The sequence below is a fragment of the Pristis pectinata genome, chromosome 3 (assembly GCF_009764475.1).
Source record: "Pristis pectinata isolate sPriPec2 chromosome 3, sPriPec2.1.pri, whole genome shotgun sequence".
NCBI classification, from domain to species: Eukaryota; Metazoa; Chordata; class Chondrichthyes; order Rhinopristiformes; family Pristidae; genus Pristis; species Pristis pectinata.
The window spans coordinates 110,049,993-110,077,002 of record NC_067407.1 but is presented as its reverse complement, the minus strand read 5'-3'; the positions used below and the strand labels follow the sequence as shown (position 1 = coordinate 110,077,002).

General features: G+C 39.1%; 1 protein-coding gene across 15 annotated transcripts in view; it reads left to right on the top strand.

Annotated features, from left to right (window-relative positions):
- The window catches only part of esrrga (estrogen-related receptor gamma a), a 264,711-nt gene that overhangs the window by 39,226 nt on the left and 198,475 nt on the right, over positions 1–27,010 (top strand). For 2 of the 15 annotated variants that reach the window (XM_052011556.1, XM_052011561.1), the window contains exon 1: positions 23,496–23,575. The exons of the other annotated variants lie outside the window; for them this stretch is intronic. The gene's annotated coding sequence lies outside the window, so the exon portion shown is untranslated. Of the gene's footprint in view, positions 1–23,495; positions 23,576–27,010 lie in introns of those variants that run through there. 15 annotated transcript variants of the gene reach the window in all.

The following is a 27,010-nucleotide window of genomic DNA, read 5'->3' as shown; positions in this document are numbered from 1 at the left end:
GAAGCTGGCTGGCTGTTGATTGCAGTCAATGAGTATAAGAAAAGGAGGGAAGGATCAGAAGACAGGGAAGCATTAAGGCTCATTGGCAGTGAGATTGCAGTAGGGAGGCGATGGAGAGATTGGGTGATGAGGGGACATTGGTGCTTTCGAGGAATGGACAGACCAGGAAAACATTGGCAAGGCATTGGATCATAATCAATGTTTGTTGAACTATTCTACATACACTTATCAATGACCCTATTCCCACCCATTTTAGGCAGTTAAGTATACTCCTTTGCTTAGATAAGATAAGATAAAATAAGATTTCTTTATTAGTCACATGCACATCGAAGCACACAATGAAATGCATCTTTGCGTAGAATGTTCTGGGGGCAGCCCGCAAGTGTCGCCGTGCTTCCGGCACCAACATAGCATGCCCACGGCTTCCTAACTCATACATTTTTGGAATGTGGGAGGAAACCGGAGCACCTGGAGGAAACCCACGCAATCACAGGGAGAACGTACAAACTCCTTACAGACAGCGGCCGGAATTGAACCTGGGTCGCTGGCACTGTAATAGCGTTACGCTAACCGCTACACTACCGTGCTGCAATGGCATCTAGTTGTTAAACCAAGCATAAATGCAAGGGAAAGTAGAGTAAAGGAAACTCATCAACTGAAACTCATATTTATAGAATGAATAGGAGTTCATCATATATTTTTAGGATAATATGTATGTCTGCAGTTTCAAAATCATACTCTTGCTTTTTAAAATCAGAAAGTGACTTGGGAAAGCTTAGTTAGAACGTAGAACAGTACAGCACAGGAACAGGCCCTTCAGCCCACGATATTGTGCCAGACTAATTAATCTGATGTTTAACAGCACGGGAATGGGCTCTTCGGCCCTCGATGTTGTGCCGAACTAATTAATCTGACATTTAACATGTCTTCACATAGTGATTGGCACATCTGGTTTTACTTTCCAACAGTAAATTAGAGTGAGGCAGAGGCCAGTAGGCTGTTGTTATGTTCGTCTTTATATATTATCAAGAGTATAATAATTAGATAAGAATTACAGAATCTGTGTAATTGTTACAACAATCATCATTTTATCTTCATTTGTGTTGAAGATGTAGTATATGAACCTCTTAACTTCACTGCTGAACAATAAACTGGATATTACATATTAGATAGCAACTATAACCCTGAAAAGTAAAATTATTTCTGTAATTACTTAATTTGGTATATCCTCCATTTACTTACCGTGATCAGCTCTCAGCCATTTTATTAATTTTGCCAGAATATTTAATAGTTAATTAAACCACTTAGGTTGCTGCAAAATCTTTGTTCTCATTACAAGTTATGGGCAAATTATATTTTTGTGAACTTGCAGTTCTCAGATAATGTCTGTCTTTCAACATATTGTTCTCACTTAAATATTGTAATTAATCTCTTATCACAGGACTCATTTCTTGCATTGCATACCAAATGGAATGAACAAAGAATAGAATCATTGATATTTGTAGTGGAATCAGTGAGGTAAGCTTTCCCACCAACCCAATTTAAGAGGCTGAAATGGATGGAAGGATGCTTTTAGAGAAAGGAAAGGACAGAGGAAACAGAGAAAAGCAATGAGAGAAATCCCAATGTAATTAATTTTGCCCAATTATAGTGGAAAGGAACACTATTATGTTCAGCATAGATTTTGATAAATTAAGTAATATCAAAATCTGGGACAAAGAGTTTGTTATGCATGGTTCTCTGATGTGCCAGAGGGCACCTTAATAAAATTACTTCTAGGAAACTCTGTGATGGTTTAATGTCCAGTTCTAAATAGTTCGAATAAACTCAGCTACTGTTTATATCCTGATTATGTTGTGCACAATAAAGATTATGTAATCTTTTAGATTGGATGCCAAAGTTGTGCACATTTATTCAAATAATGTATTGTATTTCATTCTACATTTCATGTTTCACATTGATATTAGGTTTACAATAACAAATGCCAATACTTAGTGACAGTACTTGGAACTTTAAAATGATGAAGGGATTCAGTTGTGTAGATATACAAAAGCTATTTTGGGTACTGCGATCAACAGTGTATAATCGTAAAATTAGAGCTATCTTATTCAGGAATTAAATGAGGAAGAAGACTTTTCACTCAGTATAGTGGAGGTTGGAATCCTCTTGGCCAATCTTCATCTTTTAGAAAGATAAGTTGAAATATTTAATTTTGATCAATGAATAGGCTTGAAGGGAGGATAACTATGGGTAAGTGGAGTTTATATATAAATCAGCGTGATTAAGTGAGTGGTAGGACAGGTGTAAGGGGATGAATGAGCTATTTCCAGCTTTTTATATTCAGGGATAAAGGAACTAGTCTAAAACATAGAACACTGATGTTCACTTGTACAGTCAGTAAAGTATGTGTGTTTCATGAGTCAGAGAGTCTGCTCCTCCATGTATTCTTACATTTTATATTTATTAGCAACAAAATGGATAGTTATTTGCAGTATTAAACAATTACAGGAGCAGTAATGGGGGAAATGCTGGAAACTGTTGTAATGGAAGGGGTAACAAGAGGCTTAATAATGCGATTGGACTGGATTACCATGATTGATTAAAAGGAAATCACATTTAAAATCTAATAAGAAGTTTTTGAGTTGCCACTGGCAGAATAGCTCAGGGTGAACTGGTGGATATGATGTTTCTGGACTTTCAGAAGGCCTTTGATGAGGTACCATTCAAGAGAAAACTAGTGTTCATAAGATTGGAGGTAATATACTGGTGTTGACTGAAGATAAGCTAATGGACAGAAAATAGAGAGTAGGAATATATGGGTCATTTTTGTCTTCACAGGCTCTAAGTAGTGGGGTACCACAGGGATTAATGCTGGAGCTCCAGCTATTCACAATCTGTATCAATAATTTGGTTAAGGGGTCAAGTGTAACATATCATGTTTTCTAATGATTTTAAATTGGGTGGCATTGCAGGCTGAGGAGATGCAGAGTGATTTCAAGAGGATCAGGACAAGCTAAGTGAATGGACAGGCAGATGGAATGAAATGTGAAACAATGTGGTCATTCGCTTTGGCATAAAAAAATAGAAGGGTTGTACATTCTTTGCATGAAACCTTTTTGTGTTGAGAGGGATCTGTGTCATTGTATACAAATCACAGAATGTTCACATGCTGGAACAGCAGACAATTTGGAAGGCAATTGGTACATTGGGCTTTATTGCAAGAGGATTTGAATTCAAAGTTAAAATTGTGTTACTGCACTTGTACAGAGTCCTGGTAAGACTGCACCTGAAATACTATGTACAGGATTCTCCATTCTGAGCATAATGAATCTTTGAAATTTTTTATCCTGGAGAGCTATGGGAGGCTCAGTTGTTGAATCTATTTAAAGCAGAGAATTTTTTTATATATTAAGGAAAACAATAGATATGGGATTAGTGCAGGAAAATAACGTTAAGATAAAAGATCGACCATGATCTTGTTAAATGGTGGAAGAGGCATGTGGGGCCAAATGGTCCACTCCTGCTTTTATTTCTTATGTTTTTATGTATGAAAATTCTTATTGTAGGATGCAAAAATATGAAATTATGATTTTGTTTTTCATTTTTCCACTTCTTCCAGATAAAGTAAGTGAGATGGTTGTCTCAATTATCCACCTTGATGTGATATTTTTCATGCCAATCTACCTTGAAATTGTGCTAGTGCCAATCTACCTTAAGTAATGCTGTTACTTCCAGTGCCAGTCTATGTTAAGGCATTCTGATGCTTGTCAAGTGAATCCATCTTCAGGCACGTTGATGCTACTCATGCCAATCCACCTTAACATGCTGATACTTCCCGTGCCAACTATCCTTGAGTCATGTTGATACAAATCATACCAATATACCTCGACTTGCTGTTACTGTTCATGCCAATGCACCTTAACATACTGATTTGTCTCATGCCAGTTCACCTTAAGTCATGCTGATAATACACATGCCAAGTCATCTTCAGTCATGCCAACATCACCCATGCCAAACCACCTTGGCATTCTGTTCCTATTCATGCAAGTGCACCTTAATTCATGCTGATACTTCCTGTGCCAGAGCCCCTTAGGTCATGCTGATACTACTCATGCTAATCCACCTTATGTCATTTTCAAACTGATGCCAATCCACCTCAAGCCTATGCTGACACTTCCTATGCCAGTCCACCTTAAGGCATGCTGAGACTTCTCCCTCCAGTCCACCTTAAGGCATGTGGCTCCAGTTCATGCCAATTCATCCTGTAAATTCATCATGCCGGTATTTCCTGTACTAATCTGCTTTAAGGCATATTTATGCTTCTCCTCTCATGCCAATCCACCTTAAAAATGCTGATATTACTCATGCCAGTGCATTTTAAGCCATGATGATTTTAGTCATGCCAGTCCATCTTAAATCATGCTGATACACCTCATACCAATCCACCTCACATTAAGATGAAGGTAGAGATCTCAACGTGCTTTAAGGTGGATTGTCCTGACTAACATAGTATAACAGGATCAAATTGGCATAGGAAATGTTAGCATACTATAAGGCGGGATGACATTTATAGTATTAGCACAGTTTAAGGTGGATTGCCAAGGGTAATATTAGCAGCTCATAAGGTGGTTTGGACGGAGAAGTGTCAGCATGCCAAGGGAGATTAGCATGTGCAGCATCAGAAGATGTTAAAGTGTTTGGCATAAGTATAAAATCTGCATAATTTAAAACAGATTGGCATGAGTAAAATTATACTGAGATTGTACTGATGCCAATCCATTTTAACATCTTCTGATGCTGTGCATGCCAATCTACCTTGGCATGCTGACACTTCCCTGTCCAAACCACCTTATGAGCTGCTGCTATTACCCTTGACAATCCACCTTAAATTGTGTGAAGGCTACTCATGCCACCCTGCCTTAAAGTATGCTGATAATTCCTATGCCAATTTAATCTTGTCATACTATGCCAGTCAGGCCAATCCACCTTAATGTTCATTGAGATCTTAATGTCATGCTGATGCTACTCATATCAACCCATCCTGAATTGTCCTGAGGAGACAAAGGGACTGCAGATGCTGGATCCTGGAGCAACAATTTACTGGAGGAACTCAGCGGGTTGAGCAGCATCTGTGGGTGGAAAGGAATTGTCAGCTTTGGACCAAAACTCTGCATCGGGACTGTGTGAGGAGAGGGAAGACTGCCAGTATGAAGAAGAGAGCGGGAGTGGTGAGATAGGAGCCCAAGGTGATTGGTGGACCGAGGATGGGTGAAGGATGATGGGCAGATGGAGCCAGATAGGGGAGGGGTAGGGGTAGAGTTGGGAGACAGAGGCAGGTGGATGATAGGTGGAGGAAGGCAAAAAAAAAGGCAGGTGGAGCCGGTGGAGGCAGCTGCTAGAGGGTGGTAAGTGGGAACACATAAGCTACCTGTGCTGGAATCTGATAAGTAAAGGAGACGATAATGGGAACCATTAGAGGAGAGGGAAGCAGATGAAACAATATGGAGGAGGGGTAGATCCAGTGGGTAAAATGTGTGGGTTGTAGGTATGGAACCAGGAGGGGGAGTGGGATGAAAATGGATGATGGGGGGGCTGTGGGGGTGGGGATATGGGAAAGGGGAAAAAATGGGAGGACTAGAGGTCGATAGGAAAGGGCAAATGTGGGAAGACAGGAGGAAAGGGTTCCCTGAATTTGAAAAATTCTCTGTTCACGCCATTGGATTATAGACTACCTAGGCGGAATATGAGGTGTCGTTCCTCAAGTTTGTGTTGGGCCTCGCCCCTAGCAGTGGAGAAAGCCAAGGACAGACAGGTCAGTATGGGAATGGGAGCCGAAGTGGCCTACACCTGGGAGCTCGGAATGGCCATGGCGGACAGAGCGCAAGTGCTCTGCAAGTTGTTTGCCAAGAGTGCGCTTGGTCTCACTGATGTAGAGGAGGCCATTGAATGCAGTAAACGAGGTTGGAGGAGGTGCATTTGAATCTTTGTCTCAACTTGTACTGATATTTCCTGTGCCAGTCCATTTTAATTTATTCAGATTTTACTCATGCCAAACCACCCTAAGGCATTCTGATACACCCTGCCATTCTGCCTAATGCCATGGTAATTCTGTTCCTCACAATCCACCTATAGCCATGCAGAGACTACAGATGTCTGTTCATCATAAGATAGTCTAGTACTACTAATGCCAATCCACCTTAAAGCATGCTGGTAATTCCCATGTCAAACCATTTTAGGGGAAGCACATATTTTCTATGCTGCTCCATGTTAAATCATGCAGGTACATAAGTGATACTGATACCACTCATGGCAATTCACTTTAAGTCATGTTGCTACTTAGGACATCAATTCACTTAACGGATGCTCATGGTTTACTTGCCAGCCCACCTTACATCATATGGATACATTCTTAAGGCATGCTGATGCTTTTATGCCAGTTTTTCTGTGTTCATTTGGTTTAATGGTCATATTTGTTATCTCTTCCTGTTACATTGGTATCCAGGAATGGCGAGACTATTTCCACTGATGCCCTTAGTTCATCTCTTACGCTTATCTTTCTTCAGTAGTAAGGAAAAGAACTTCTCCCTGACATTGTCCATTTCTTTTTGTATAGGCTTACATGAAAAGTCATTAGTCATTAGATCTTGGCAAAGGCTGAATAAGCATATAAATTGATTCAGAACTCTTAATATCCCACTAAAGGCCCTGATCAGCTCTGAACTGATAACTTTGATACTGATATATTGAGTTGCTGTGCAATAAAAGTGCCAATCTTTACCTATTTGCTGAAATACACCAACAAACCAGTAGGAGCATTGTACTGAGATCCCTGTAGTAAATTATGTTTTAATGTTCACTTCTTGATTGTTCTATCAATGTGCTGTTTCAAATATAAAACAGCTACTGGCAGTGTAGTGCCGAAGTATATTGGGGCTCTAATGCATTGGGCCAGGGAGTGATGTTGCTGCTTCCTCACCTGACAAATTCTCAATTTTTCTTGGTCCATTTAGGTTCAGAGATTAAAAGCTTTCCCCACAGGAGGGAATTGTTTTTGCCAGTATATAAGCTCAGAACACTCCTGTGTACCTTCACTGCCACAATACAAAAACTGCTACGGGAAAGGTTTTTGATTAAATTGCCTGAATTCTTGGCAGGTAAATGATGTATGGCATGGTGGGGGAAGAGAAAGTAAAGTGGTTTTAGGAAAGAGGACTGAAAAAGGTAAACGAGGGAATACCAATATAAATAAAATTTAGAAAATGAAATATACACGTTGTATATTTAAAGAAATGTCCAAAATATGATGGTAGTTTAGGGTACAAATAACGTATGTTCACAGCTTGCTTTAAACTCGTGCCAAGCTGACATCCCTTAAGAAGTTATTAATTATACAGCTAATGTACATCGGGCAGTGGGTGTATTTAGATTAATCACTGATGCTGGAATGATTTGCTGAAGTGCATTTTGGTTTTATCTTCCGTCACCTTATAATGGGTTTTCCTTCTCGCCAGCAGGTGAGCAGGTGCATAACTGGTGTTCTTTCGCTTTATTTTCATTGGTGTAATACCATCCGGCAGAGAACAGAAACCTTCTCAGTTCTGTCAGTTGCTGCTAAAATAGTTTGCTTTAAAGAATGTCAGTATAGTCAATGCAATATGTACAAATTGGTCTGAGCTTGCTCAGTGCTCTATCATTTCTGTTGTTGCCTGCCTGAAATTTTCCATGGCTCTGAGCCAAATCAAGGTGGAATTCTCCTTCATGTTTCTGAATAGGACGCTTTTAATTATTTGCTAGAATGGATTGGCTTTGCTCTGCATTGCACATTCCTGTTTTATTGCAACAGAAAAGCAAATTGTACTTAGAAACAAACACAATAGGAGACAGCTGCTTTAACAGCTACTCAAAATAGTGCTTATCTCAAAATATTTCCATCCTTTGTTTTTATAATGATTTCTTTCTTCATCCCTTTAGTTTGTTCCTCCCTGTCACCACTGCCCCTCCCCCATCACCCCAGCAGCCAGAAAGGTTGAAGGTGAAGCGTTGCCATAGACTTCTGTTGTTGTCATACATGAGGATTTATCAGAGTGACCCCGGCTTCTTTGGGAATTTATCTCCAGCTCTGGCTAATGGTCATCCCTCATCAACAGCAGTAAATGAGATTGATCATTATTCCAATGTCTGTGGGAGTTTGCTGTGCCCAAATCGGTTGCTGTTTCCTATATCACAATAATGACAAATTTCAAAAATTACCTAATTTACTATAAAGTATTTTGATGTATCCTGACATTGTGAAAGATGCCATTTAAATTCAAGTATTTTTTTTCTACCTTTTCTTTCTGTCTGTCCATCCTCTCTTTATAAAATGAGGAACAATTTACCCTTTCAATTGAGGGGAAAGAGAGAGCAAGAGTGAGAAAGATCAAATTCAAATTAGACTTTTGGACCCTTAACCCATAGTAGAGGTTGGCTAGTCATACAGTTGTATACCTGGAGCAATGAGATGGCCCCATTGTCTGGGAAGACTCTATATTTGCCAGATGGGGAATGGTGGCTGCATTTTGTTAGTCTAAAATATCCAGTGGTGAACTTCCTAAAGAATACTATGGTCAGTCATCCCTGACCTAGATAAATTAAAGAGCCGGGTCAAGCCAAACATAAATGTTTTAGCAGAAATATATATCTGGCTCAATACAAACCCGAAAGAGATAGTCAGGTCCTTTCAGGCTTGGGTTGGAAGGAGCAAGTTCACTGGTTTTATGCCTCCTCTGGCTTATCAAAGAAGACATTTGGTCGGGGATCCAGCTGCTGTCTTGTAAGTGGAGAGGTGTGCTCTGCAAAGATTTGCAAGGAGAATGCAAGAGGTAAATTTTCATGGCGAACACCTTCATTGAAGGTCAAATAGACTCGGATGCAATAAAAGCTTTGAAGGTAGTGCTAAAGTAAATACACAAATGGAGTCCCATGTAGCACACTTCTCTACTCAAAGCAATCATTTCATTTGGGCACATTTTCCAAAATTCTGCAACTTAATGGAAAATATTGAGAATTGAAAATCTTAAGTAAAAAAAAAGTTCCTTTAAAGTTTTCTGAGGTTACCATAACCAATGAGTTATACAGAAATTGTGAAGACTAGAATTTTGGCAGTGTACCGAAAAGTAGAAAGCATGTTAAGAATCAATTCCCAAAGAAAAGGAAAATTTGAATTAGAAAGATTTACAAATGTCTTTAATTTTTGGAGAATTATGTTTTGTTTTATTGATCTTGAACTGGTTTTGTTTGAGAACTTGATCTGGTAAACTATTTTAGTGAGTTATTGATAATACTGGAAGAAGGGAGCTAATTTAACTTCTGCAGCTATAGGGGTAAGAGCAACCTGTGTCAATGACTGCATGTGTGATGGTATAAGGTAATCCATGATGCTGATAATTAAAATTATCAGTAAATGGTTTGAGATTTAAAATAAATACAGTTATACTGTGAACTGTTGGGCAATGGTACAAAATCCAGCCAACAGTTAGAGCCATATTATTGAGTACCCATTTGCCATGTTACACTCAAGTATACAGGGAATATTTTTAAAGTATTTTGGAGATGGGTTCTTATGTGACAGAGAAAACAAAGTCCTGAACAACAAAATACATTTAACATCAGTGTTGTACATGATTTTCAGTTGGTAGATAGTATATAGTAGATAATGGTAAATTTCCAAAATCAGCGGATTAAAAAGTTGGTGACCTTTGCTGACTTTGCTGGGCAAATAATACACATTTATGAATATCATCCTGTGTTGTTTGAAATTTGAGCTATTAGCTGCTCTTTGTATAACTCTGTTGAAAAGTAAGTGCAAAAGTGCACACACAAAGAAATGAAATATAACAGATAACAAGAGTTTGTTTAAAGCTGTAATCTAAGCTTGAAGTTCAAATGACTCTTGTAAACCAGACAAGGTTTCCTACCAGGATTGGTGTCATTTGAACTATTCAGTTGTAACCTTGTAACTCTTTCCCGGGTTTCCATTATCCTCCATTTCAAACTTTTTTAAACCATTTTAATGGTCCACATCTGTATACAGATAGTGTTTGATAATTAATAAAAAAATGTTCACAACTTTGTGAATGATGAAAAATAATATAAAGCACATATCTGTGTGTATTGAAAATGTGTGACCATGTGGTGGTAGAGTTTGGTATCTTTATCTTAAGGTAAGCTATCTTTATTAGTCACATGTCCATCAAAACACACAGTGAAATACATCTTTTGTGTAGCGTGTTCTGGGGCAGCCCACAAGTGTCGCCACGCTTCCGGCACCAACATAGCATGCCCACAACTTCCTAACCTGTACATCTTTTTGGAATGTGGGAGGAAACCGGAGCACCCAGAGGAAACCCACGCAGAGACGGGGAGAACGTACAAACTCCTTACAGACAGCAGCGGGAATTGAACCCGGGTCGCTGGCGCTGTAAAGCGTTACGTTAACCGCTACACTACCGTGCCTGCTTGTAAGTAGGTCTCTGCCTCGTACAAAAAAAACTCCACATGTTCCATTTTCTGCCTGGAGCAGTAACATTTAGTGAAATGTGGAACTATGTTGTATAGCTGCGCTTAATGTAACATAAATATTTAGGCACTGATTGACCCATACAAATCTGTTTCTGCATCTGCACGCAAGCTGCTTACTGTAGTCACCAGCTGAACTTGTTTAGTTGTTGCTATTGCATGTAAGGATTATCCCAAACAAAAATGCAATTTTTCTCTTTTAGAGATATAAAAAGCTAAAATCCAGCAGAATCTGGCTTTTATTTCTTAAATATAAAAGGGAGAAGTTTTTTGTCATGGCTTCCACAATATTATAATGAAACCTTTTAATTTGTGTTTTGGAAAAATTCCACAGTGTTTCTGTGTAGGCTGAAATATGGGGGTGGTGGGGGTAGAATGGTGGGTTGGGTGAAGGGAAGATGTGGGGCGTTGTTGTATGAACTGCAGACTATTTAATCTTTACCTTTGCAGCAAAGTTATTTTCTTTAGTTATTTCTGTGGATTCATTGTTTAGCCCTTCTTTATTTTCTGCATTGCTCAGTGGGGGAGCTGGAAGTAGCAAAGCCTTAAACAGAATGGAAAATTACACTGATGGAATGTTTTAGCTACACTTAGTGCAGAACTAAGAGCTGGTAAAGCACATACCTCAATCCAGTTGAATGTAAATTTTAACCTAATCATGGTTAAATTTTGAACATCTTTCCTTTTTGTTTACATTTCTCAATTTGCCTTAATTTTTAGCACTTTCATCTCAGTCAGAATATTATGGGTTTAAACCCCATACTGTGGGGAAATGCTTAATTGGCACAAGTCCTATTCTTCACATGAGTCAATGAAGCAAGGCTTTGTCTGCCTACACTGATAGTTCTGATGGATGTAACAGATTCCATGACACCATTCACAGAACAACACACTGTCCTCCTGGTGTCCTGAGTAACATTCACCCCTCTGGAAGCAGACTAATTAGGCTTGCATTTGCTATTTGTAGAACCTTCCTATTAGTACACAGGCTGCTTACCAAGAGAGTAAAATTAAAGACTCTCATTTCATATTGTGCTTTTTAGGATCATGGTTCATGATTAAGAGCATTAGATTCAATCAAATACTTTCAAAGTGTAGCCATTGTTGTAAAGTAAAACATACATAACAGCAATGATACCTCAAAAAAATGAATACATTGCATGTAAAACTCTGGGTATTCTAAAATAATGGTAAAGGACAATATAATAGGAGTTTCTTTCTTTTACATTGATCTATATACTCTTATTTTTATTATAAGTGGGACTAAGCCAGTTTTTTGTGAATTGAGGCCTGTGCTATAAGCTCATTTCAGAAACTGCAAAACACTCGCATAAACTCACTGATCAAGAAATTGGCAGATTGAAGCAAACTCAGAGTTAGGGAATGATCTCTGTTCTGAATGGCTATGCCTTGCACCCTACTGACATTTGGTCATGAAATTCAATTATTATCAAACTGTAGACATCCATAGGCTAGACATCCTGATGAAGCTCAGCAATGAATAAACTTTGAATTTGGAGCAATTGCACTGAGGGTAATTGAGAGACATCCTCCGAGAAAAAGAGTGGACAGGACAGGGGAGGAATAATTGACAGGTAGTTGGCCAAGAAGTGAGGAGGGGGGAGGATGATACGAAAGTTCTGACCAAGAGGGAGGCAATTGGGATAAACAATGGGAAAAAGAAATTGAGCAGTTTGTTGAGGAAATGCCAATGATTTAACAATACTAGAAGTTCTGGTCCAGATGAGTGCTGAAGGAACAGCTTTCTGGTTTCACCCTGTGTGTTGTTGTCCATGGGCAGCCACCTTTTCTTGGTGAAAAGGTTTGCTTGTACTAAAAATCTGAAGAGCGACCTAAGTCTTGCACTCGTGGTAAGGTCACCCATGGTGCTGAGGTCACGGAGGTACCATACCCAACAAAACAACCTTAACACTAGAATAGGTGGATGAAACAGGATTAACTCTAAAGAGCTGAGAGGATGAACAAAGGAGGAGGAACCTTTCATCATCTTGGACTTTCTTGACACTGGATGCAGGTGTCTCCTTCACCAAGTCTTATGTGGCTGCTTGTGTACCATGGACCCCCTCACATTAAGCAACTCATGTCTGAGCCACTTTTCCCCACTTCAGCCCACAACATCCTGTGGTAATGGGTGACTGGTAATGGGGCAGATGAAATGATGTCTGGGAGCACTTGCTCACAGATCCTGAGGCACATGGTGACCATCATGTGCCTCAGGACTGGATAGGCGGGCACTTTTGGCAGCTTCAGCCATGAGTGAGCAGATGACCCCTGCTCACTCCATATGGTGTTCCAAACAGGTTACCTCATTCCACTTGAAGAGATAACCATGTATAGCATAATCAATACAAATGCAGGCAACAAACAAAAACTTTTCTCGCAATGGGAATTTGCATGCAACACCAGACAACTCAAAAAGTGAAAGATTCAAACACAGAACAGCAATTATCGCCTGAGAACTCTCAAGGTACAACTTTGACATTGCACCTCTCTGTGAGACGAGACATGCAGTTGAAACTCATTTCAGGGAAGAAAATAAAAACAGGATATGCTGGAAGTACCCAGCAGGTCAGGTTGCATCTTTGACCTGAAACATTAATTTTCTTCCCACAGATGCACCCTGGTCTACTAATTATTTCCAGCATTTTCTGTTTTTATTTTAGATTACCAGCATCTGCAGTTCTTTTGATTTTCACTGAGGAAAGGAGATGGCAGTTTAGGGACGGAAAACCGGCAAGTGGCAGGCAAATACAGGGTGTTAGTTTTGTAATCAAGAACCTTCAAGTCCATCACCTGATTGAACTTCCTGCCAGCATCAATGAGCTTCCATATCCAACTGGTGCACAAGCCATTTGTTATTCTCATTTGTGCACACACACTGAATACGATACTGAAGAACAGAAGGAATCCTTCTGCATTGACCTTGCGAACATTCTGTCATCCATTCCAAATACATACAAGATCATTCACTTTGGAGATATTAGAGTAAGAGTTTGCTGAGACTCCAGTGTATGGAATGGCACCATTGATAAGGAAAGTGTGGACATAACCAATTCCAATGCTAGTTCACAGCTCAGCCAAAAGGTAGACCATGGCAACGCAACAAATACAAACCAGCTTGGCCACATGGTTGTTCAAAATAAAGGGATTTCTTGAGCTATGTTATAATGAGACAGGATGTAAGAAACATTCAAATTACTTGTGTCATGAAAGATGCCAATTTTTTTGCTGAGATCAGTCATGCCCATCAAGAGTGCACCAACATGCAAAAAGCAACCCAAATCATGCAGCTGGTAACAAAGTTTCAATCCTCAAAGATCGAAGAGAACCGCCAAGGATACCTGAGTGAAAATATGCAATTGGCAACACAAGTGTCAAAGAAAATTGTGAAGCTTGAAAACAGGCCGTCAATGTGGTTTGCAAGGAATCCATTGGCCTTGCTGCCTGGTTGAATAACAATAACACTGTGGTCACAATCCTCTTGCATGAGGGGATGGAGGCTTTGTATGACTGGCAAAACCATGCATCATCCAATCAGAAGCACAGATCTCTTCATCTTTGCTGCTAGTTAAGATACATATAGGAAGAGGTTGGGCAGGCTTGGACGTTATTCCTTGGAGTTTAGGAGACAGAGGACCTTAAAGAGGAGTATAAAATCATGAGGAACATAAGATATAGATATAGGGGAGAGATTTACTCAGAACCGGAGGGGCAAGTTTTTCACCCAAAGGTGGTTCGTATATGGAATGAGCTGCCAGAGGAAGTGGTTGAGGCAGGTACATTAACAACATTTAAAAGACACTTGGACAGGTCCATGGATAGGAAAGGTTTAGAGGCATATGAGCCAAGCACGGGCACATGGAACTAAGTTAGATGGGAATTTTGGTCTGCATGAACCAGTTGGGCTGAAGGGCCTGTTTCCATGCTGTATGACACTATGACTATTATTATTAACTGAAAAAATCCCCACGAACTACACACCACTAGCATTGTCACCAATTTTTAAAAGAGAGTTAGGACTAACTGTGATAATAATCGAGGTATTTCTCTCCTATTTATTGCTGGTAAGATTCTTGCTGAATCTTATTGAATCTTATTGAACCTGCGCCATGTTGTAGGGAAGTTCATCTTGTTCAGGCAGCACCGACATAATTTCTGTGTCCAGAGAGAGCCAGGGGAAGCCATCAAGAAATAACATCTAACGCTGTACATGGCTTTTATCAATCTGACTAAAGCCTTTGACTCCATCAAATAGTGAGGCTTTGTGGAAAATTGTGTCAGGATATGGCTGTTCAAACAGATTCACAACCAATGTAAGACACTTCTACCATCAGTTGACTGCTTCCTCTCTGAACAATGGATATACCCCTGTGGATGTACCTCTGAGCCCTTTATCATGTGAACTGGTATAAAACAGGATTCTGTTTGGCACCCAATGTCTTCACCATTTTTCAGGCAGCTATGAAAATGTTCATCCAAGACCAGCTTCCAGGATGTTTAGTATCCATTATTGTGACAAGACGATTGTCCTATCAAGAGAGGCAAAACAGATTGGCTCTGTATTCTTTAGAGTTTAGAGGAATATGGGTGATCTTATTGAGACATATAAGATCCTAAGGGGAATTACAGGGAAGATGTTTTTACCAGTGGGAGGGTCTCAAACGAAGCAACATAGTTTCAAGGAAAGGGGCCAGTCATCTGAAACCCAAGTACATAGAAATTTCTTCTCACAGAGGGTAGTGAATCACTGGAATTCTCTACTCCAGAGAGTTAGGGAGACTAGATCATTAGTTATATTTAAAGTGGCGGTTGTTAAAATTTTGGAAGATCTCAGAATTGAGGGTTATGGGGATGTGGCTCAGAGAAGGAGTTGAGGCCTTGGGGTGCATCAGCCATGATCATATTGAATGGTGGGGCAGGCTTGAGGGGCCAGGTGGCCTACTCCTGATCCTATTTTTTTGTGTTTTTGAATTGACTGATGGAAACCTCTTCAACCTTTCTTGCCTCCATGTTAGAACTAAAGTAACATTTTGCAACTGATTGTGCAGTAATTGCACAAACAGTGAAGGAATTGCAAAGAACCCTTAACTGCTCTGAAGTATACCACAGCCGAGGGCTACCTTGAACATTGGCACAAGTTCTCTACCCTTCTGCTTCTGGTAAATCATCAGACCCAATAAAGAAGATCTACAATGACAGCGAGGAACCGGAAAGTACTGAGTACTTTGCCAATCTTTACAGTCATCTGCCCCAGATGGCACATATGGATGCTGAGGTTCAGCACAGCATCCACTGTGTCACCCTTTCCAGCATTTTCTGTGTTTATTTCAGGTTTGCATCATCTGCGATATTTTGCTTTTCAATCAAGAAACGCAGCATTGTCATCGCATACTGGGACACAGTCACCTGGAACTAGGTCAACTGGTGAAGACATCAGCATAAGAGGCAACTGCCTTTCAGAAAAATATCTCACCCTGGTTGATGATAAATTCTAGAAAAGAAAGAAGACAACTGTTGCAAAGCAACCACGGTTTAACCCTATGTTTTGGCACCACCTGTAATGTTTGCTAACATGCCTGTTGCACCAGGATTGGACTCCTTGGTCACCTAATGACCCTTAAAAATAAAACCTGCAAAAGGGATTATACTTGAGGCCCAAGGAATCACCAAAGAACTTTCATTGGGATTGCCTGCAGAGACTCCCAGACATCTTGTGTCTGTTTGAATTTGGCTCCCTCTACAGGGAATTTGTGGCAACAGTGAACAGTAAAATACAGCACAGAGGCTTTTCAACCGATCAGACTGGCGAACCCTCACTGATCTATGTCAACAGTAAATAAAAACTACATTTAAATTATCGAACAGGAAGCAAAATAAAGATTGAGACATACACACGAGATTAAGGGAGAGAAATAAAAGGTAAAAACTGAAAAAAGCACCATATAAGTAATACTTTTTTGTTAAAATTGCAATATTTTCTTTCTTCTGAGAAGTGGATGTCTATATTTGTAAATTAATTACTTTCCAACTGAAAAGGTTGTTCAGCAATAATTAGTATTTATGGTATTTAGAAATGCAGTTACTCCAGAATGTCCCAGCACACTCATCATCTTTCTTTAATGCAGGAGTAATAGAAATCTGGCCTAAGTTCAGCCACTACAGTTAAACCTGTGCAGATTCCATGGGCAAAGAATGCAACAATACATTTTGTAGAGGAGCAGGGTATCACTGTTTACAGCAACTAGATATCCACATTAATTGCGCATGTGCAGCTGCTTGTACTTACTGTCGGTTCAGCTGTAATAACAGCAAGTGCTGACAGCCTTGCCATTATTGGTGCAGCAAAATCCGGGCCACTATTTTGAGTATGATTGGTTTTCAGATGACTTGACCCGTATGGACCCATCCACAAGTAGCCTGACATCATTTCCCATGAAGCATGTAGAAGTGAAGGATAAGATAGTCACATAAACAAGTCTGCTGGACCCAAATAAATAACAAGGGAGAGAGAATCAAAAGGTTGAAGGATTAAATTGATACAACACTTAACCATTTATATTTAAATAACATACCAATTTTAGGAGGGATATTATTAAAACAATATTGTCAATTTGTAGTCCTTTTAAATAATTATTCAGATGTAAGATTTCATTGTATGGCTTTTTAAAAACTGGGGTGAGAAAGGTCGACTAATGCCTATTGTGTTAAATTCAGTATATCTGCATTCCTATGGAATTTGAAAATATATATGTAGAATTCATTTAAAATGTACTTCCTTAAAACAAAGTGATGCATGTTTCCCAATTATTTTGAATGTAATTAAAATGGATTAGATTTTACTAATCATTTTGAAATAACTAAAATACTGTAGTTCTGTATGGGGAAGTTTAGCAATATGGGAGACACACTTGTTGACATAATGTCAGCCTGGTATCAGAAACTAAATTCATATGTTTACCACCATGGCTGATTGACTGTATGGATCAATGCAAAATAATGGTGACCTGGAAAGGAATTACTAGATCTGAGAAACTGAAGTGATACAGCTTTGCAAAGATAAAATAAGAAAGAGAGAAAAGTGCATTAGATGTACCTGCCTGGTGGACCGTGCACCTCCTTTTGCATTTATCTGACATAAATTCCCAATGGTATATGATCCTGAAGATATGAAGTAAAAACAGAAACTGCTGGAGGTACTCAGTAGATTAGGCAGCATTTCTGGAAAGAGAAACAGAGTTAGCATTTCAGGTAAAAGACCCTTTGTATGAACTGGGAAAGAGAGAAAACGCTAGTTTTACGTTTGCAGAAAAGATGGGAGGGAGCGAGGTAAATGGGACACAGATCTATCAGGTACAAACCAAAAAAACCATCCTGGTTCTGGTCTTGAAGTACAGTGGAAAAGATGATTCTAGTCAGTTGGTGGGCCACCATTCCTGATTCCTAATATTCTTCTAAGTAATAAGATATTTTCCTCACAAATTCCTGGGAGTATTTGTGAGAAATTATGCTGGGCTTTTTAAATGCCCAGTATCCTGATGTGTAGATTCATTTGGCATTGTCAAAGTCTTCCTTAATATTTTATGTCATAAAACTTTGTGATCTTCATACTTATGCTTCAAAGATTATGATGCAAATATTAGAGTAAAATCAGATGACTGGTACTGGTCCACTTCAGGATGGGCTCAGCAACATTCTCTTGATAGCTTTAACATGGCCTTGAAAGCCCCAATGCTTTAAGAGATTTGTTCAAAGAACATTCATAGAGTTTTCAGGAGAGGAGAGAAGGGGATGAGAATGGGGACATAAGCAGGGGAGAGTGCAGAAGAAAATCAGGTTTATATTTTAAAATCAAGTGCAGCTATAAACTAGTTTAGAAGCAAATGAAAATTAGTAGGAGTATGCAGGAACTTGTATGACAAGTACTGCAATGCAGCTTAAGGTAGTTGGTGTTTATTTAAAAACAGTAAAAGGACCCAGAAGCTGTTGAGGTATACACTGAGTTTTGTTAAGAACCAAATTGTATGGTTGATTACTGTAAATCTTTTTATTTTGATTTGCCCATAACTTAGTGTAATTTAGGGCCATGAAATTTCTTATTGCAAATGCTTTCACATTTAACAGCTCTAAGCAACCATGAAAATGTAAGACTTGGAAAAATTGGCAGGATTGGCCATCAGAGTCTCAAAGTGGCATTTCTATAATGAGCAAATAAACACAATAAAATAAGCATGTTTTACTTCAGTGGATTCAAGGGATATTTCCAAAGAAATAAATATTAGTTTTGACTTTCTTGCATATAAGCCTTTTATTTCTTATAACCCCAACCATGATAATTGCATTTCTACAGTGAAAAATATTCCATTTCACTTGGCACAGAGAGAAAAAATCTTAACTAATATGATGTGCAGAGTTAAACTATAATGACTAGTATTGCCCTTTTTTTCTCAAAAGCCTTATTATTCGTTGAGAACAATTATTTGTTTGAAAATAAAATTGCTATTTTAATATTTTGATTCCCTCTTTGCCATTGAGGCTTTTATAGCACTAGATAGTTTTGCAGTTTAGCAGTGAAACTCCAGCAACTTAATTTTCAGAACAGGCAAAACAAAGCCAGTCTTTTAATTTCAAGCAATAGCAACTGGGATAGAGGAACAGTATATTTATTACTATGGTTATTTTTATCTTTGTAAACCAGACTCCAATGCATTGCATAAAATAATTTTTATGTCAGGAAGCACTAAGATTTGCAATAAGATGCTGGCCATTTGAGTGCATGCTCTTGGCAGCTAGGTAGCTGTCTGTGGTCTGGTGGGCCTGTCCGCATGCTGGTTTTAATTTGATATTCAAATTTCTGTAAAACTGGTTGAGGCTTCAAGATGCTGCACTGCAGTATACAATTCTAATATAAATTTGGCTTATTTTCCTTCATTGGGAGTCCTGAAATAGATCCAATACTAGAATGGTTAGCAGTAAGTGAACTGTGTTGTATTTATTTATAATGTAAAATTGCTGGAACCATCTAAAAATAAACAGATGCATAGCAGTTCATTAGTCTGCCTGCTCGGACTGATTTTCCCATTGATTAGTCTCAGTACTAATGCCTGTTCATTCCTCACTTCATAACTAATTAACGTCAGTTCCTTTCTGACTGGTTGACTAGTTTTAAGATCTCTGAGCATGTGTGAATTTATATGTGCTAGATATGGCAAGGACAGCCTAACAGAATTAAAGCATTACACTTGCCTACCAGATATTTTTAACCCTAACTTTCACAGAACATATTTTTAAAATGACTTTCAGAATTTAGTGAATGGCAGAAGTGTGTTCATGAACTAATCCCATGCATTTTTTTGGTTAATATCTTGGACACCTGTTTAAAATTCATGTTGACTGGTTTTGTTAAATAGTACATAACAGGGACAGAGTACAGGAAAACATTAATGTAGAAACAAATTCATTTTGTTGGTGAAAGAACCTTATCTATCTACTTTCAAATTGTCATTCAGGATTGTCATTTTGAAGGAATAAGGTGTTTGGAACAATCTGCTCACCTATCTGCTTCCCTCCTATCTCTAATTTCCTCCTCTCCTCTGGCTAACTGAAGGTGTTGGCTCCTTGCTGAGCTCCAGCATCTTGACCATTTGGCCATTTTTTAATGGATGATTCTCAAGCATGAACCTGTAGGGAGGGGTGAAACTACAACTGACCTTGATCCTGCCCAGACCTAATGTCTGCAGGTCAGCATGGACAGATGTAATGAAAGATGAGCCATTGTGATGGGGGAAACTACCAGGCACTGACTTTTGGAACTTTGAAAAAATCTTTGGAACTAATTCTATAAGGATAAAAATCCACATTCCTGTAGAAACAAAGGCTATCTGCGTGTCATTACTGGTGTTATACCAGTTGAGTGTTTATAGTTGATAAATTTACTGTAAGAGTGATAAATGTCCATTAATGTAGAAATTTTGGGCATATTTGATACCTATGACATCGCTAATATGGAGCTACCAAATTCAAATTTAACATGTCTTCAATTTCACCAACAAAACTTTCATATTTTTAGCATTGAGGGGACTGTTGGTGTCTGTACGTTTGTGTGCAGGTGTGTATGCATGTGTGTGTTTGTGTGTGTGTGTGAGAGAGAGTGTGTGCGTGTGTGTGCTCACGCATGTGTGTGTTCAATGACAGCGACGTCTCATAAATAAATAGCAAAGATAAAAATACTGATTTCATAGTAGCATTTTTCCATCAGCTCATATTGCATTGTTTTGTATATTACTGTGGCCTTAACGCCAGTTCATAATTGCACATAAATGTTAATATTTGCATACAGTACCTCTATTTGAAATGAGAGGAAGAAGAGTATTTTAAATTCACAAAACTATCTTTATCATTTATTGACATTGGATTTGAAAATATGGAAATGATACAGAATGCACTGCATATCTCATAGAATGTAACAACACAAGTGGAGGCCATTCGGTCCTTTGAGCTAACTACTGGTCCCATTATCCCACTTTCTTCTGCCTTGTATGTATGGTCCACCTCATCTCACACCCTAGTTATTGACATATAGCTACTGATCTAAAAATATTAAGTCTCATGCCATTCATTGGAGAAATAAGATAAGATATCTTTATTAGTCACATGTACATCGAAACACACAGTGAAATACATTTCAAATACATAACATGACCACGCATTGATTCCAGCTGTTGCATTGGAATTTCATAGTCCTCCAAATACTTCCTTTTTAATATATATCCTTTTTTTTAAAGCTTTCGTGACTGGGTTTGGAGCTGTCACAAACTTTCTAGGATGAATTATGTACTACAAAGAACTGAGCAATTAATTGATCAAAAATCTCAGTACTCATCTACTGCACTTACTCATTGATTTAGATCAAGATGAGGTCTACTGATCTATTCCAACCAAAATGATTGGCTTCTTTTGTGCTGATGGCTTCAAAAATTGTGGCATCGCACAACTAAGAATGAACAATCAAAAGGAAAATGTTCTTCTAATTCAGATTAAAGCTATCAATTTGGTAATACTGATAACTTTGTATTTGGGCATTATGGTCATTTCTATCCCTAAGGTATTCATTATTGGATTGAGTGATGTGCCCATAGTGTACTCCAACATGATGACGCTGCTACATTTTAGCCATCTATGAAGCCTGTGCCAAGAATATGTTTAGGAATAGTTCCAGACCAATTAAATAAACAATCGTAAAGTGAATAGTTGAAAGGTTTAAAATAGATAAACGTTGCTTGGTTTTAACCTGTATAATGTTTGTTCTATTTCCCCTTGTGACTATGTGGTCTTCCTTTTCATTAGGTAATTAAAGATTGAGACTTATCTATTTTTTTCTTTGAGGATGTAGTAATCAAAAATATATTCTTTTGGTAAAGGTAATGTGAAATTTATTTTAATATTTCAGAGGGACTAGTTACCTTATTTTGAGCTCTGCAGTATTGCTTTCCTTGTTGGATTCTATTCTTTACCACATTACCTCACCACATTAGCACTTGCATCTCCCTCAGATGGCATTCTGTTTCCATTCCATTCACAGTGGCCAAGGATCATATCACATAGGCACTTAGAAATACAATGCGCGCTACCCCTGAGAACACAATTGCTTTCACAGTCAAAAGTATTGATCAGCTCTATTTCTGGTTTTCCATTCAGTCATAGCTTTTGCCAGAAGTTTTTTTTTCAATGGGGAGGGGAGATTTAAATAAAGCTGGCTATCTTATTGTACTCCCTCCACTATAATTGCCTTAATGCTATATTAACAAATGTAATTGTTAGTGCAGCCATAATTTGATAATTTTAAGTACTTCTTAGTGAATTTTTTTTTAGGTTTAGGAATGTATTGAAAATATTTTTCGTGTTGAGTGTATTAAAATTATACTTTTTAACTGTGTGCAAGAATGCAAGAATTTGTGTGTTGTTTTAATGAGAAATACATTACACATGGGTCGGTGCTAACAGTGTGCTAAATTATGTGAGATGGCACATAGAAAACCTATCCTAATAAGAAATTTTCACATCAAAGTCAAATTTAAACTTATGTTGTGTGATGATGCTTATTTAAAACAGGATACAATTCAATTTCATTTCCTAACCTCAGATGGTTTAGAGGCAAAACAAAGAGAATACATTCTACTATTTACTTTCCATGGCAAAACAATGCCTTTAAAGCACTTCTGCAAGGTACCTTTTTTTTACTTCAGTGAGTATTTAATGAGTAGCATGGTCTTCCTTGAAAGTCAGGAGGGAAGAAGAGAGGGAACTATTTACAATATCAAATATTATGAGGCGGAGGAAGAGTTCATGAGAAATTAGATCAAAATGGACAAGGTGAGAAAAGGGGATTAACCAGTGATAAGAGAAGGTTGAGCTCCATGTTTGAAGGTTGATGAAGAGAGATTTAACTAGAAGGGCTGGAAAAGGAGCGGGTAGAAGTAAAAAGGTTTATGTTGGATACAGGTAATGTAATCGGAATTGGTTTATTATTGTCACGTACTGAGGTACAGTGAAAAACTTGTCTTGCATACCGTTCATACGGAACAATTCATTACACAGTGCATTGAGGTAGTACAAGGTAAAACAGTAACAGAATGCAGAACAAAGTGTAACAATTACAGAGAAGGTACCGTGCAGGTAGACAATAAGGTACAAGGTCATAATGAGATGGATTGTGAGGTCACGATTCTTCAGTTTTCACCTTGCAGTGTTATACAGATTGAACACTGAGATGGAAATGGAGCATCTTCTTCCTAGCCTTTTCTTATTCTGAGTTCATTCTCTTTGATTCAAACACAGACTCAAAGAATCTTGTGTAAAATATCACATTCCTGTTACTTTCAATTAGGAACTTTACTTGAAACGAATTCCATAGTTCACAAAGAAGATGCGTTTATAGTACCTGGAGTTTACTGCATTGATGCACAACGGTTTCCCGGAAGAGCAAACTCCAATTTCTTTAGTGAGTTTTGGTTTTCTAATCATGTTACCACTTTCAGATTGATAGCTTTCATGAATGTGAAAATGCAGTATGAATGTGCCCTTCATCTTCTGTAGCCAACTAGAACAGATGTTTTAAAAACTAATTGATGAGATTCAGTTTGTGTGTAGAGATAGTCTGAGGTAAATTTTTACTGGGAGTGTTAGTTTCCCATTATTTTATAGATTCTTTACAATGGTTGTTCAGATATTTCACTAAAAATGGCTAGGGATTTATTAACAAGAATTTGACCCATTCAGTTAACGTCCCATTGTGCATTTTTCACTATTTTTGGTTTCAGTGGCTAGAAGTAGATCATACAGTTAATTCTTTAGTTGGTAGACCAATATTACATAACTAGCAGACAATGCTAACTGTGGAGGATTATGCTGTTAGGATTATTTATGCTAGGATGGCTGGCTGCACCAAAGGTAGTTAATCCCAACTGGATGTCCCACGTTCTTGAATTGTTGACATCAAGCAATCAAAATAGTGATTTAGGGCTGTATTTTACATATTTGGCTATTGACTCAACTGCAGTGGAGGATTAGGGGCACATTACCTAACATCTTAACACAGCTGGTGTGCGGGCATAAAAGAGGACAGTCTACAGCAGTGGTATAAGAATGGCTCACTTATCTTTAGGCATTATGGAGATTGTTAGAGTCATAGAACAATACAGGTCCTTTGGCCCAATGAGTCCATGCCGACCCCGGTGCCCACCCAGCTAGTTTCTGCTAGCCAATTTCCTGCTTTTGGCCCATATCCCTCTAAGCCCCACCCCTCCATATAGCTATCCAAGTGCTTCTTAAATTATTACTATTGTAGCTGCCTCAACCACTTCCTCTGGCAGCTCGTTCCTATTACTCCCCACCCTCTGCGTGAAAAAGTTGCCCATCAGGTCCTTTTTAAATCTTTCCCCTCTCACCCTAAATCTATGCTCCCTAGTTTTGGACTCCCCTACCCTGGGGAAAAGACAGTTACCGTCCACCTTATCTATGCCTCTCATAATTTTAAACATTTCTATAAGGTTGCCTCTTATTCTTCAACTTTCCAAGGAATAAAGACCTAGCCTGGACAACCTCTCCCTATAACTCAGGTCCTCTAGTCCTGGCAACATCCTTGTAAATCTTTTCTCTTTCCACTTTAACCACTTCTTTCCTGTAACACGATGACCAAAACTGTACACAGTACTCTAAGTGCGGCCTCACCAACGACTTATAGAACTGCAACATAATGTCCCAACTCCTATACTCAGTGCCCTAATTGATGAAGGCCAGCATGGTAAACATCTTTTTCACCACCCTGTCCACCTGTGATGCCACTTTCAAAGAACTATGCACTTGTATTCCTAGGTCCCTCTGTTCCATTACACTTCCTAGTGTCCTACCAGTCATAGTATAAGTCCAGTGCTGGTTTAACTTTCCAAACTGCATCACCTCACACTTATCTGTATCGAAATCCATTTGCCACTCCTCGGCCCACTTCCCTAACTGATCAAGATCCCAGTGTAATCGACAATAACCTTCTTCACTATCAACAACATCTCCTAATTTCGTGTCATCTGCAAACTTACTGATCAAGCTTTGTGCATTCGCATCCAAATCGTTTATATAAATAACGAATAACAAGGGTCCCAACACTGACCCCTGCAGCACACCACTGGTCACAGGCCTCCATTCCGAGAAACAATCTTCAACCACCATCCTTTCCTTCCTACCTCTGATCCAATTTTGAATCCACCTAACCAGCTCTCCCTGGACTCCATGGGACCTAACCTTCCAGACCAGTCTATCATGTGGGACCTTGTTGAAGGCCTTGCTAAAGTCCAAATAGACGACATCCACTGCCCTACCATCATCCATCTTTTTTGTTATGCCTTCAAGAAACTCTAAAAGGTTTGTTAAGCACAACTTTCCACGCTCAATGCCATGTTGACTCTTCCTAATCAGACTCTGTCTATCCAAATGCTGATAGATCCTATCCCTCAGAATTCCCTCCAGTAACTTCCCACTACTGATGTCAGGTTGACTGGCCTGTAGTTCCCTGGCTTGACCTTGCTACTCTTCTTAAACAACGGAACAACATGAGCCACCTTCCAGTCTTCGGGAACTTCACCATTAGCTAATGGTGAAGCAAATATCTCTGCAAGGGCATCTGCAATTTTGTCTCTAGTCTCCCATAAAGTCTGAGGATGGACTTGGTCAGGCCTTGGGGATTTATCCACCTTAATGCACTGTAAAGCTACAAGCACCTCCTCCGTGGTAATATGAAATTCCTCCAAAGCATCTCCACTAGTTTCCCTTATCTCTTGAGCAACTATGAATTTTCTCTTCAGTAAACACCGAGGAGAAATATTTGTTAAAAATCCCACCCATCCCCTGCAGCTCAAGACATGGGCGGCCCTGTTGATCTCTAAGGGGACCTACTCTCTTTACTCTTTATATAGCTATAGAACCTCTTAGAATTTTCCTTGACCTTACCTGCCAGATCCATCTCATACCCTCTCTTTGCACTCCTGATTTCCCTCTTAAGAGTGTTCTTAATCTTTTTATAGTCATCAAGGGATTCGCTTGATCGCTTGACCCTGTCCTCCTGAACCCAATGTAAGGTTCCTTCTTTCTCTTGACCAGAGCCTCAATATTCCTCGTCAGCCAAGGTGCCCTAAACTTACCAGGTTTACCCTTCACCCTAAAAGGAACATGCTGCTCTCCTGGACTCTTGATGTCACACTCTTGAAAGCTTCCCACTTGCTATTTGTTCCTTTCCCTTCAAACAGGCTCACCAAATCAATATCTGCTAGATCCTGCCTAATTCCCCCAAAATTGGCCCTGCTCCAGTTTAGGACCCTAACTTGTGGACCAATCCTATCCTTTTCCATCACTACCTTAAAACTAATAGAATTATGTTCACTGGAGCCAAAGTCTCCCTGACTGCCGATACCATTACTTGCCCTACCTCATTCCCTAAGAAGAAGTCCAGTATTGCACCCTCCCGAGCAGGGTCCTCTATATATTGACTCAGGAAACTTTCCGGGACACATTTCGCAAATTCCACCCTATCCAGGCCCTTAACACACTGGGGAGTCTAGCCAGTACTGGGGAAATTAAAATCTCCCACTAATACTACCCTATTATTCTTAGAACTATGAGCAATTTCTCTACACACCTGCTTGTCAAGTTCTCGCTGACTATTTGTGGGGGGGAGCTCTCTACGACAGCCCCACTAGAGTGACCCTCCCCTTCTCGTTTTAAGGTTCTACCCATATGGCCTCACTGGATGATCCTCCAAGGATGTCATCTCTAAACACCACTGTTATGTCCTCCCTTATCAAAAAGGCAACACCCCCTCCTTGCTTACCTGTACCTCTGTCACGCCTGCAGCACCTGTATCCTGGAACATTGAGCTGCCAGTCCT